Genomic DNA, 15,796 nt, shown 5'->3' with positions numbered 1-15,796 from the left:
TAAAATACATTCTTTTCAAAATAAAATACGTGTAATATATATATATATATATATATATATATATATGGTAACTAGAAAAGTTTTCATGTAATTCCTTATCATCCAAGTCAAGTGAATGATCATAATGAGTTTTGAGTCAATCTTTAATTTCTTTTAACATTTGTTTTGATTCTGCACATTATTTTTTTTATGATTTTGCAATTTATGAACGTTAAAGTGCTTATGCCTACATTTAATGTAGATTAAAATTAAAAGTTTAATATATTTTAATATAAATTGATTAAATGTGCGATTGAAAAGTTGTAAATTTCATTAAGTATAAAATATGTTATTAAAATTAGTTATTGACTTTTATTTTAAATTCATATCAACTTTTAATTTACATCAGACAGAAACTATGCGCCTGTTTGAGTTGAAAAAAATTATTTTTGAACTCGTTTGACCAATTTTATTAAGGTGTTTCTTGTATTTAGAAGAACTTTTAGATAAAATCGATCTAATGTGATTTTTTTGATAAGTACTTTTGAAATAGTTCGTCCTTTTAAAAATCAGTTTTCAAATAAAAATTAAGACGATTAAAAACAAAAATCATGTGAAATTAGCTTGTGTTGACTTAGTCAAATAATAAAGTCATATAAAGTGGGGTCAACGTAATAATCTTTCAATTAAAAAAAAAATAATAAAAGTAATCATTTCCAGTTAAGATAGTTAAACAGAGCCCAGATTAGACAGTTACAAATTACAATTTTTATTTTTTATTTTTAAATAATGTTTGATATAGATAAGATGAAAACACAAAAAATTATTAGGAGGAGAGCTAGGTGTTGTAATTTGTTCGAATAATCATAATAAAACTTTAGTTAGTAGTATCGATGTCCAGATCGAATCACCATCAATGGTTATTGACATCATCATAGACATCGTCATTGACAATTACCAATGGATGTGCATTAATGATCACTAAAGTGTATTATTGTCGATGATTTTGTTCGGATTATCAACCTATTCATTAATAATAAAATAAATATTGAATTTAACTATCAGTAACTTATAAAAATTCAAAAAGATATAGAAAGAACAAAAATTCATAGGTTTTTCATTTGGCTTCTGCAAGTGAGAAAGCACTATCGATAATATCGTTCTTGATAATTGAGAGGAATTTGAGTCTGTAATCACTTTTTGTTAAAATAAAAAGTTATTGGATACTCTAAAGTTTGACTATCCAAACATATAAAACAAAAAAATAACTTTTATAACGTTATTGGGATTCATAACCGAGAATTATATTAAGGGAAAATTTCATATTAAGAGATTAAGTATCACTCTTTTCAAAATTAAGAAATAATGTTTAAAACTTCAAAAATCAGATATTAATTAAATTTCATTTATAAAATAATATATGAAAAATATATTTTATCGATTAAGTATATTAATGTCGCAATTCTATACAATTTGTTCACAATTATCGAATAAATTTATCACAAATTATTTCACAATCACAAATCAAAAATTTTATAAGCACAATCACAAATCAAAAATTTATAGGTGTTAATTTATTTATCGATTACAAATCACAAATCACAAATTTTATAAATCACAATTTATTACACGATCACAAAATATCAAATTATTGGTCACAAATTAACAAGTTTTTAGACCATTTATTGGTTACAATTTATCTATTTCATTGATCACACATTAACCAATTTATTGGCTACAATCAATCAAATAATTTATGACATTATTGTCTCTGGCCACACTATTACCAGAACCACCACCACCACCTCCCGACAGCACCACTATCTCAAACAAGCCAACACCCACCACTAGTGGTGTCAAATTGGGCCGGCTTGATATGGCCCATCGGGACCAGCCCCGAAAAAAATGAACCTTAAACACGGGTTAATAAGTATGCAATCCGGTTCGGGCCGGTTAAATTGGTTGGACCGAACAATTAACTGTTGAGCCCACTAAATTAAAAAAAAATAAAATTGAATTTATGGCAAAACAAAAATGAAAAATGGGCAAATCAGCCTTATTAAATGTACGAATCTACTTTATTTGATATAAGAAGGCCTACCAACTACCTACTTTTTTTATTGTTAAATAAAGATAGTTGCCTTCCTAGTTGCCTTCTTTATTGTAGATAATTTTTCATGCAAACAAGAACTGGTGGGTACAATAAAGGAGGCAGGCCCGTGACAGCATAAGACTATGACATGGCTATCACAAGCCTGTCACATGTCATAGCCATAAGGCTCGTAACAGCCCAATCTAAAACTTTCACAATTTCTCTTCATTTCTATACACGCTTTTTTGCTTTTAATATTTTCTTGCCTAAAATGAAGAAGAAGTAAAATACATGAAAATTAATCAATATTTTTGACCGTTGCAATTTTTTTTTAATTTTTCACTTATATATATCCTAATTATTTTTAAATGATAGTTGTTTTCCAATAAATCTTGATGATGAAACTCCATAAGTTGAAAAAAAAAGAAAAGAAAACAAACATCAAATGTGTGGCAAATTTCAACATTTAGAAAGAGGAAAAGCAGTGTCTAAAATTTGTTCAAAAGAATACGTTTGGGCTTGCGGTCAAGGCATCGGCACATTACAACGACACAAAAAATCTCATTTTAAGGAAGCGGGAAATTTAGATGCTAAACAAGCTCAAATTACTTCTTTTAAGTCTCCTTGTGGATCAATTACTTTTTCTCACTTTGTTTATTCGCAAGAGAAAATGAGAATAGGAATGTCTGAATTTTTAGCAGTAAGTGAGTTGCCTTTCACTTTTGCAGAAAATAAATATTTTGAGGAGTTTATGCAAAAGTATGTTCAACTCTCTTATCGACGCGTAAGCAGAAATACTATTTGTTTTGATATTATGAAATTATTTCATATAATGAAGCAAAATTTAAAAACTGAATTTAATAATTTTAATGGAATTATTTCTTTTACGTCTGATTGTTGGTTCGGACGTAATAATAATGGTTATGCTTGCGTCACTGCTCATTTTTTTTGATAGTAATTGGTTATTACATAAGAAAATTATTGCTTTTCATTTACTTGAATACCCACATAATATTCCAAATTTATAAGAGATTTATTGCAAGTTTTCAATGAATTCGACATTTTGCATAAATTATTTAGCATTAGTTTTGATAATGCTAAACCTAATACTGCATGCATTGAGATTTTAATCAGAACTCTTAAACCCCAGTTTGATGCTAAATTATTTCATATGCGTTGTGTCTATCATATACTTAATTTAGTTGTACAAGATGGTTTGAAATTAATAACACCGCAAATTTCTAGAATAAGAGAGACTATCAACTATATTACCTCCTCAAATTCTAAACAAACAAGAATTTGGAAAAATATGCAAAAACTATGGACTGAGAAGGAGAAAATTTCTTGATGATATTCCAAATAGATGGAATTCAACATATCTTATGTTAAAGTCGTGTCTTAACTACTCAAATGGAAGAAAAAATTCGAAAATATTATGAAAACATGCCACTAATTTTTTCGCTGGTAGCTATGATGGATCCAAGAGTTAAATTATTTGGAGTTCAATGTGCTATGGAAAAACTTTCAGAAAGCTTAAGTTTTAATATAAATATTACAAATCGTGAATTGGAATGTTTTATTAATGAATTGTATAATTCCTATTTAAGTAAATATGGAAATGATGAAAGTGTTTGTTCATCTATGAGCTCTGCAACACATTCTAAAGGTAAATATTCTTTTATTCTGAGATAGCTGAGAGACGTCACGGTACGTATAGTTGTAACATTGGCGCGAACACTAACCATGCTGAGTTAGAAAGATATTACCAATTTGATCATTACAGTTTAATTCCAGAGGATGAAGTACTAAATTTAGATACCTTAAATTTGTGGAAAACAAATGAAAGATCTTATCTAATAATATCAAAAATGGCACGAGATCTACTAACAATTCCAATATCAACAGTGGCATCCAAGTTTGCTTTTAATGCAGGCGGTAGGGTATTGGATGAAAGAAGATCAAGACTGAAGGAAGACATTTTGAAGCTCTTATATTTGTGAAAGATTGGATATTCACAGATAGGAGAATGCAAGATAAAATGATCCACAACATCACTGAAGACTTCAAAAGCTTTGCAAAAGAAGTTATCGAAGATTAATAGGCGAGCTTAGAATATTTTAAACAACTGAATTATAGTTAAGTAGGTGCCAACCTAATTGGGATGTGCTTAAACTATGTATACATAAATGATTAATAGTTAAGTATGTGCCAACCTAGTTGGGAGATACTTAACTATAATCACTCAGTTGTAAAGAATTATCGTGATTCTTTCGAAGTTGGAAACAAATAAAGTAAATCATTTATCCTACCATTGAATTCTGGATTAGATTTGTGTTTTCCCCAATTTCAACCTTTATTTTGTCTTGAAAAATTAATTAAATATTAATGTAGATATCACTATTGATAGAAAGCCTATTGACAACCTATATTTAAAGATGTGAAAATTAATGTAGCTACAACTATTTAGATATGTCAACTGTCAACAAATTAACCAAGTACAACAATAGGCTTGATAAAGGATGTAAAAGTGAATTGAAATTTTGAAAATTGGATTTGTAAATATCGACAGTGTATTCTCACTTCATCCATGTAAGCGGGCCGATCCGTTTTGGACCCAATCGAACTAGCTCGGGACCACCCGACAATTTTTCGGGCCACGAGTGGTCCCCCGAGTCCATACAATTTTTTCGATCAGTTCGAACCGGCCCGCCCGTTTTGACAAAACCATCACTACTTCACAACCAACTCGACAACAACGACCACCGCCAGCACCAGCACCGGCACCATCACCATCACCATCACCATCACCATCACCACCACCAACATAGCCTAACAACATCGCCACCACCCAAAGTCAATAGCCCTCATACCTCAAATCAACAGTCCAGTTGACCAATTACATGTTACCATTTCTATCATGCCTCTCCATCCACTAAGTCCCCCACCTATCGACTCAAAACCAAGATGACAATATTGATTCGCACAGCCAATCAAAGCATCCAACATCCCGACCAATCGAACCAACCCTTACTACCATCCATGCACAGATAGTAGCGATGTCCGTCATCACCGGTGGTGGCAAAAAGATGAGTTTACAGCAAAGAAACCTTCCTCACGGCGGACATAGCCTCCACCTCCACCTTCATAACCTCTCTTACTACGTCCGCCACGAATCCAACGCCTCCTGGATTGAGCTTCGTTTAGAATGATGTTACTGCCATCAAGGTCCTGGAGCTCTTGAGCTTCTGGATCTGATCCAAATAACCCTAGATCCAAATTTTATGAACACTACAAAACATCACGCCTCTGCGCACATGCCTCTATAGCTTGGACGAATGTAGAAGAAAGGCATGAGTACTCCCATTGGCTGTCATTTATTCGGATTCAGTGGCCCTACGTGCGATGCGGTTGCTGAACGTGGTGGTTCTCACGTGATGCTGCGCGCGCGAGAGAGGTGGGTAGCCTCTGCTTGATTTTCAAAGGCCGAATAGAGAGAAAATGGAACGGTGATGGTTTTCCTGATGGAGAGATAGAAAAGAGGGACGAGGGAGAGGAATGAGAGTTTTTTATGGGTCGGGTGAGGGTGAGGGTGAGGTGGGTTATTTAATATTTATTAAATAATCAACTATAATCTGAATTTTGAAATATAACTTAAAATATGATTTATGGAATGCAAACTTTAAAAACAAGTCTAGGTGTAATTTTCATTTATTTATATTAAGACCTTATTTGGGCTCATAATCGAGAATTATATTTATTATTGGGATACATAACCCAATTATATTAAGCCCTTGATATTTATTTGATTGTCCTTGATATATATTTATTATTGGGATTATATATTAAGCCCTTGATTTATAATTGATTGCTCTTGATATATATTAACCAAGAATTATATTTATTATTGGGATTCACTCTGAAGTTTGATATTTTCTTGATATATATTTATTATTGGGATTATATATTAAGCCCTTGATTTATAATTGATTGCTCTTGATATATATTAACCAAGAATTATATTTATTATTGGGATTCACTCTGAAGTTTGATATTTTCTTGATATATATTTATTATTGGGATTCATAATGGGGAATTATATTGAGCCCTTATTTGGACTCCATTTTAACGAGTTTTTGAGAAAAATGTATTTTGTAATAGTAATTTTTTGAAGAACGTGTGATTAAAAAAAAAGAAATAGTTCTAAATTTACGTGTAATATTATTTTATTGAAGAATACATGGTTGAGAAAAATAAAAAATATATATACTAAAATTAAAATGGAGCCCAAATAGGGTCTAATACAACTAAGAAGAATTCAAACCTAAGTGATAGATTAATGTAATTATTAACTAAACTAAAATATTTAACATGATTTACAAGTTGATTGTTTACCTACATCATGAAATATGCAAAAAGACATATGAAACCCAAACAACAATCTAAGTAAATCCAGTTAAAATGTAGTTAAACAATTCCATTACTACTTTGTAGAAATAACTTTTCTTCAATTCTATAAAAGCATGCATAGTGAGCAAAATATGAGCACCTGTCCGGTAAGTTTTTGTCTCCATCCTTTAAACTTCCAAGCTCGTTGCCTCTTGCTTGAGGCCATTATATGATACACAAAATACAAAAACCAATCATATGTATCATGGAAAGTCACCAATGTCAATCCCTAATTAACCACAGGGATTAAGATCCAACGATACTTCACATAGCACGAATAGCCTTCCATATTGACGAGAACATATTTCGAGTTGCTTGTTCTTCAATGAATCAATCTCGTGTTTCAACAATTCAAATGATTCGAGGTTGTGGGGATTTTTATTTTACATCAAAAATTAAAAAATTAAACTCCCAATATGTTGCGGAATTCGGTCCCTAAATTTCGGAGGTTTCCTTGTGCATCCAATAAAATGAGATCGAACTCAATGAGTTTCAGAGTATCAACATTTTTCTTCATCAACATCATTGGTCGTTGTGTTGTTGATGGAGGTGCGTCGGCGAACTAGCTCTGGATCTCTTTATTTTGTTTTGTTTTTCTGTTTTCAACTAAATCGTGTTTTAAAAATAAAAAAAATAAATGGGAAGGTAAATAAAGATATGTGGAAATTATCAAACTAGTCAAATTTTGCATTGTCACTTACAGAAATGTCAATTTTTTAAAGTCATTACAAAATTGTCATATTTGGACTTTTTTGCCCCTCTTACTAAGTTCAATCCGATCTGAGTGTTTAAATATGACATGACTACACTTAAAATTGTACAAAATCTCTGAAATGTCAGGTACTCGGAAAAAAAGAGAGAGAACAAAACTGGTGAAGGAAGAAGGTGAAACGACCAAAGCAAACGAAAGAGAAGAAGAAACCAGTGTTGAAACACAATCCCTTCTCTCACACATTCTCCTCTTTCATTGGAATCATCCCCTCCATCGCACTTTCCCTTCTTTCACCCCTGACGAAGACCGAGAGCAGTCCCTTGTGTGATAGGAACCGGCGAAAGGCGAGACTTCCCTCTGACATTCAAATCATCGAACGACCAGCCATCAACGACCGCCATCGATCAGTTCACCGTGGACGAAGACCTTCACTAATTTCTTCAGGTTGGTGTTGTAGTCATTTTATGCAATTTTTTCTCACACATCCCTTCTCTCACACATTCTCCTCTTTCATTAGAATCATCCCTTCCATCGCACTTTTCCTTCTTTCACCGCCGACGAAGATCGAGAGCAGTCCTGTGTCTCATACGAACTGGCGAAAGGCGAGACTCCCCTTTGACATTTGAATCGTCGAACCACCAGCCATCAACGACCGCCATCAGTCACTTTACCGTGGACGAAGACCATCACTAATTTTTTCAGGTTGGTGTTGTATTCATTTTATGCATTTTTTTTCTAAAGAAGCGGAAATATATAAAATTTATGGGCATATGATAGTTTGATATATCCATTGAACTTGGAAAATTAGTTCTACTTCGAGATTGTTCATATTATTAGACACAAGGGTTCTTTCTGTATTAGTGTAATTTGTTAGGGTATAGTTGGGATTTCATTGTTTTAATGTATTGGGTAGAGTATGTATGGATTTATTTGGCTGATTTGAATATAAAATGACTGTAATTTCATGCTTGCTCTTTGGTAGAAGATAGAATGAACATTTTTTCCCCTTTACACATCTTTGTTTAAAGTGCTTTTGGGAAATGATTATAGTTGTGGTCGTTTAATAACCTGCTTGGGAAATTTTGGATTAATTGAGACTGTAGGGTTGAATGTACCAATGACGAACTATATTCCAATTTTGTGTTGAATTTTTGAAGATTTAAGAGTTGAATGTTTAATTAGTAGACAACTTTTGATATGCTTTTCATAATAAATGAGGGCTTTTGTTCAATGGGATTTGGGTATTTTTCTTTTCTCAGCATGATCTTGATCTCAATGAATTGGGTTTTGACAAAGCTTCCAAATGTGGTGTCCAAAAATGTTGAATTTATAGTACTTGCTTTACCAATAGTCATTGTGAATACCATAGTGTAATCCGATCATTTGTTGACAAAGATCTGTTGTTGTGATTTTATATGTCTCACTTCTGGACAGTTGTAATGATTTCTGGTATAAGATGGTGGTGGCGGCAATAATAAGATAGTATAAGTTACAAGTTTAAATAAATTATACACACCTTATCATAATTTAATATCATTACTTACCAAAAACATAAGTGGTTATTGTTGCTGGGCTTTTGTTTGTATTGGACAGAAGAGACGCATATCAAAAATCTTGTGCTTGTGCAATTTTGGGTCCCTCTTATGAAATTTAATTTTCATGGAATTTCGATGGATAACTTTATATATGTGTGGCAATTTTTGGTACAGCCAACTCTTGCGACTGCAAAAGTCGATTTTCTCTACTAAGTTATAAAGAGGATTTGATTTTTTTATGATTTGATTTGGTTGAATATAAACTATCTGATGGTAGGATTTGGTTGCTTAATTTGATGGGATGCCTAGAATGAATTAATAGTAATTTTCTTTCATTTCATTGGTTGTTTTAAGTATTGTTGAGCTAAATGAAGTGTACAAAATGGTGTCATTGATTGTCTTAAGTATTCATGAAATAGTTGATGTGTATGATACTGTGTCCTACCTACTTTGACCTCTAAAATTGTTTCGTTCAAATCACTTGCATACACGTCCTTCACTGTCTCATATTGACTCTCCATTTATGTCTCATAAGTACGGTAACCATCTCATGCTAGGATTTGGATGCTCAATTTGATGGGATACGTAGGATGGATAAATATTAATTTTCTTTCATTTCATTGATTGTCTCAATTACTGTTGACCATGTTGAGGTGTACAAACTGGTGTCATTGATTGTCTTAAGTATTCTTCAAATAGTTGAGGTGTATGATACTGTGTCCTACCTACTTTGACCTCTAAAATTGTTTCGTTCAAATCACTTGCATACATGTCTTTCACTGTCTCATATTGACTCTCCATTCATACTGACGTACTTAAATTTGTTTCCTATATTTGATAATAAGTACGGTAACCTGAATGGCTACGAATCCTAGCATGCACGTCTACCTTCACACATCCTCCGTTATTACTTCTCAAACATACTTGTATGTGGCACTGCCTGATATGTTGAACTTGCACCCCTCAGCATGCATAGTAACTCCCAGTGAAGTGCTGACCCCGACACTCGACTCTCTATTTTTCTCGATAGTTAGCCTATCATTCCTATTTCGACATCAACCGTCGGTATCGACAGATGTCCACAGACAGTCTGTCGATACTGACGTTTAATCTCTGTAGTTCTCGACAGATCATCGTATCTATGATGTTACTTCCTTATACCGTTAGACATTATACAACATTGTTTATGTTTATAATCTAATCCCATGGGTTTTGTTAACGCACCTTGCAGGGCAGATGGACTTTGAATTCCTGAAGACGCACGGTTGCGGGCCCACATTTCCCAACGCAGCAACCTCAAGTACGTTAAGACCGTGATGGACCATTTTGATGAGCGACAACGCGAGGACTTTTGTAACTCCCCCCCTCGAGTATCTGGCAGATATTCCAGACAGTCAAATCTCTGCCCAGTTAATCTTGTAGCTAGTGTTTAGAACAGTCCAAACAGAAAAGGTGAGCGAGCTTTGGTTCAATGTGCAAAGCCACCTGATGAGATTTGGACTACAAAAGTATACTGCTGTGACGGGGTTAAGATGTAGTCTCTTCCCAGAGGGGGACGATTTCGATTGATTGATTTAGAGGAAAAGGTTGAAAGAGAGGTTCCTGTAAGTCCAATGATAAGGTATCATTGGCACAACTACTGTTGCTCGACCATTGACGACCCGAGCTGATCGCTACAAGTTAGGGCTGGTTCTAATTGTCGAGAGAGTATTCAATGCTCCGGATAATAATGTCAGTATCCATTTTCCATTTTTATCAATGGTGGATGACCCGGACTTCTTTCTTTCCTACCCTTGGGGTAGAGTTGAATATAGGCGATTGTTGCACGGGTTCTGGGGTAGCTTTGCAAGAAAATTTCAAAAGGCCAAGAGGAGGAAGGAGAAAGAGATTGCACGCACAGTTCACGGCTTCCCCATCGCCATGCAGGTATGCACACTTCGTAACATTATCATAGCATGCATGATTTACTCCTCCGGTAGCATTGCACTTAAAATCTCAATAATTTTAATGTGTTTCTGTTGTTGCAACAGGTTTGAACGTACGATGCGATTCTGGAGATTGGGGAATGCTTTGGTCGGCAAGTCGGTAAACGAATGCCACGAATTCTTCCCTGGTCCGCTCGAAAGCAGCCATAGCACCGTACATATGATGCATTTTTCAAGAATGTACAGGTACAATTTCGACATCTCTTCATTTCCCCTTTACCATCTCGTTACTATCTGCTACGTTCTCATGTGATTATCTAAATCTCATTTCGCATCTGCATGTGTACGTAACTCTCCGACCCACCAATGCAGAGGCTGAGCAGAAATATCTGTCCTCTCTCGTGCCGTACGACGATCCCTCGGTGCCCGTGTTTGATAACATTGTGAGGACTGTGGTTGAGCCGCAGTTTCATTTGTTGCACGTCGATAGTGGAGTTGGTGGACAGTTGGGAGGTCAAGATTTGGACGACAGAGTCCGTAGTGGACGAAGTGGTGACGGGGAGACATCTGGAGATGATGACAGAGATGGGGAGTCGGGAAGTGATCGAGAAGGCAACGACAGTGAGGATCGCGATGGTGACGACAGTGAGGATACCGATGATTCTTCTACCCCTCCAGCGGCACCGGTTCATTCACCAGTGCGAGGGCGTACGACACACACACGGCCAGTTGAAACATCTGCTTCCAGCTTGACCAAAGAGGAAGTTGAGGAGCTGCTACTCGACTAAAGAATCCTCTTCGAGATGCGACTCTGGACTGTGAAGCTTGAAATTGAACAACACGTGACATTTGAATGTACAAGACTCCGTGAGTTCATTGCTGCCCAAGTGGCCCCACATCTCCCTACCACCGCTCCGCTCTCAACGGGCGCCATTTTCGAGCCCGGTCCTTCAGGTTGTTCCCCACAAGGTATGAACCAAACATGTGCTATTCGGTTATATTTTTTGAAATTGACCACAAGGTTACTCGGTTGTTCATGTTACAATTGGGATGTAGACGTACATGGATGAGGCACAAACCTATTGCCCACTCCAATTGAAATGAGAGTTGACACAAGACGTTCATAGCCTTCAGGTACGTGCGTTATTAATGAGCAATTCTAACCATGTTATTGCTTGGACGTTGTACGATGCTTGAGTTGGGAGATGTAATGTGCTCTCATGACGTCACTGTTGCTTTCCACAGACGGAGCATACAGTCCTCCATGCACGGACGAGGGGGAGCTGCTTGTCGAAACTAAAGACTTGTCAGGTATGTGGGTATTTCATGCACAAATCGAAATATGTTATTTCATTGACTACACATGTTGCGAAACTTGACATAACAAATGTGCTCACATTATTTTACTGTTGTTGTCAATAGAGGGAGCTGATATTGCGCTATGCCCGAACGCCGAGCACGAGCCGTTGCCCACTCCAATTGACGATCAGCAAGGTATTCCGTCCATTACAAGCACTTTTCGCTATTTCATGTCATGGCATTTGCTTCCTATTGTTTCGTTGAATGCTATGCATTTATGTGTGTTTTGTTAATAAGACGGAGCTCCCATAGAGCCCTCTGATGTGGCCGCGGTCAGCGATGCAGAGATTGACGGTTTCAACGTCACAGATGGCGAAGGTAAGTTCATTGAATGCATTACTAGTGCATATAATACGTATGGTTAGTGAACGTCATTTAAGATAACTCACTCGACCCCTTCTATTTTCACGTAGGTATTGTTGCTACCGTACTTGCTCCCGTCGCTGATGTACCTGTTCCAGCCCCTGTACCAGAAGCCGAAGGCAGAGTTTCTATGACGAGACGGCGCTTCGCCCGGCTGCGACAGTCCAACAAGAAAAGGACAACGTCCCAATTTACAATTCCTTTTGGCTACTACCTTAAAGTATTTTAATTGACCGTGCACTTGGAGGGTTAGCTGTATGTGTTTAAAGACTTTGTTTCAAGCATGTTACAATTACGTTGTTTCCCTTTCACAGAATCTACAGTTCACCATGTACATGAAACTGATCTTGAGTGTTGTGCACACATTCGTCAATTGTCGGGAATCCAGAACACATCTGCCGGGACAGACATTTCACATGTCGGGATGTTGCGTACGTGATGAACAGAACAGTCGGGAAAGAAATTCGTATGTGCACAAAAGGATGCCGAACATCCAGAAACGGTAATTATCACACTCTTTATAACATAACTTCATAAGGTGCAGTGCACTACGGAACATTGAACATACAACGTCGATTACACTAACAACGTTTAAGGAGCTTGTGATACATTGGTGGTTGAACATGTGCTCCGATTATGACCAAGACGACCACAACGAGTGCATTTCCTGCTCGACCATGCAAATTCGTGACTTGAATGCTTACGCCGGGTTGGTGGTCTACCTGGAGGGCGACGCACGAGTGGTGGCAAAAGAGGAGTAAATGTAGTTAAACTGGGAACAACCCAGTCCACTTCATGTCTAACGGGATATATAGCTTCACTATAGGCACCCCTCTAGTATTCAGATGTGTAATAAGGCGAGCAAAAGTCATACAATGACTTCCCTCTGAAGTAAGCAGCACGACTTGCATGAACACATGGTGTACGATTTAGTTGGAACTCACGACATGTGCAGGTGTCTTCGAAAAAGTTAACTATGTCCACATCGTTGGATATTCCAACCTGAGTTAAGTTGTTTGTCAACAAATGGGCTTGAAGCCTAGTTCCAGTTTCAAATGTCATCCGTAACTCATTTTCCATCCTCGGCGTCAATACTGTACTGCATTCGGTCACATTTTTTTACGTTTATAAAATCACTTCTGCAAAGTACTCCGAATGTGTTCAACCAAGCAGGTTATCGATAAAGAACGGACTTCTCTCAACATGGAGTTTAGAGACTCAGCGTTGTTGTTCGTCATAATGTTGTAACGGTGGCCAATAAGTAATGCTTGGGACCAAATTGAATAACCCGCACGCTCTAAGTACCCGTGCGCTCTTGCGCTCACTCTACGGATCTGTCCCATGCGCCTTTCAAAGTCCTCGACCCGATAAGTCGTAGCAGCTCGTTTGAATAGAAGTATTACACTTGCGTTGCTGTACCGCTGTATTAGGTTCTTTTCGATATGCTAGATACAACAACCATGATGAGACAACGAAAACAACTGAGTAATAGCTTTGTCAATGCTCTTTTTCCTGTCTGAAAAAAATACGAGGTCTTCGGAGTCCCCTATAAGCTCTTTCAAGTTGGACATAAATCACTTCCAGGATTTATTGGTTTCAGCATCCACGATCCCCCATGCTAACGGATATATCTGTTTGTTACTATCTTGGGTAGTTGCCAGTAGAAGTGTCCCTTTGTATGGACCCTTCAGATGATTTCCATCAACACATATAACGGGTCTCAAGTACTGCGTGTAACCACGAATGTTTGCACCGAAAGCTAGCAAAAAGTAATGAAATCTATTTTGAGAATCGAATTCTATGTGGGTTACTGTCCCCGGGTTACTCTCTCCTACGACGTGTTAGTATGAAGATAATTTCTAGAAACTGGCTTCCGGTGTACCGTGTAGCATAGTTAAGGCATAAAGCTTTCCCCTATGAGCTTTGTTATAACTGATTTTCACATCGAACTCACGTTCCATATCACGTGCAATAGCGGTAGGGTCATACGATCGACCTGGAGTATCCAATTTGCCCAAAATGTGCTCAACAATTACAGAACTAGTGGCATGCCAATGTGCGCTACGACAAAAATCAAGGGAACATGTGTGCACGTTGATGAATTTATGGATTATGAAGATTGCAGATTGCTTGACAGTAGAAGCACATAGCATCCACTTGCAATTATCGTCCACACATATGACGGTTAACATTTTCATGTTTGACTTGCTTACCCGAAATTGAAACTTCTCTTGCAAAACAGCACACGAATCTTCGAGTACAATTGTTTCTTGCTAAAGAATATTTGCTTTTCGACGAGAACGACGACTGTCATCCACTCATCTGTGCCCAAACTCAAGGAATGTGATGACATTGGCTGGTCAATTTCAGCAATCATAGCATCATTCGTACCATGTAACAGGTTCTCTAAGTGCTCAACGGATGTTGCAGCCTCGATATGGTTAATTGAAGGTGCGGGTGTTTCGTTGTTCGACCCACTGTACTCATGATTGAGCTCACCATGTCTTAAAGTCTGGAGACATTCCGTTAGGCCGAACCAGTTCTCTGCACAGTTTGCTTCCCTCGCCATGTCAACACTAGGGACCTCGATTTCCATAATAGTGACGCAGAGTGCAGTCTCCTTATGAATAGATATGTACCAATTTAGGTCCTCATCATCGCGTATCTCTGCTGGAGGTATATTCAAATTCGGGACTTTGAACTTCAATTCTATTTCATTGCAGGGTTCAACAATACCAAGTTTCTCCTTCAATCTTAATACAAGTTCTGCTACGGTAATGCTTCTCGGCGCTAAAATGGAAGTCGTTTTATCCCTTCTCCACTTCCATTCGTCATCCACGTGAACAAAGTTCCTCCCATGCGACACGATGAATCTCAGATCTTGAGCCATACCTGAAATGTTGGGAGTACAAAAGTCAGAATTCTGCACATTCATATGTCGAAAGATTTAATACAGTCAAATTGGCGCATTACAATACTTTGATCCATGTAGTACCAAAAAGAGAAAGTTTTTCAGGTGTCAAAATCGGCAATTGAATTCTCTGTCCATCCCAACAGTTACTAAATATCGATTTCGACAGTTCAAATGTCTAACTCGACAATTTCTACGAAACTGCTCAATACTTGAACGACATAAGTTTCGGGGAACCTACAAAATCATGTGTTTTACTGTTTCAGGAATTTATTGCAACACATTAATGGTTATAATCAATTCTCAACTACAACTTCAACTGATCTCCCCATCAACAAAGAAAGTATAAATCAATGCTTTATTAAATATGGAATTACATATGGAATGCTTTACATTTTGTTGAGAATATTAGTATTTCTTCCCTTTCTAAAATATACCAAAAATAAACAACATCAATGAATAAGAGATGAAATA

Source organism: Olea europaea, unplaced genomic scaffold (assembly GCF_002742605.1).
Source record: "Olea europaea var. sylvestris unplaced genomic scaffold, O_europaea_v1 scaffold1575, whole genome shotgun sequence".
Taxonomy (NCBI): domain Eukaryota; kingdom Viridiplantae; phylum Streptophyta; class Magnoliopsida; order Lamiales; family Oleaceae; genus Olea; species Olea europaea.
This window is presented reverse-complemented; position numbering follows the sequence as displayed.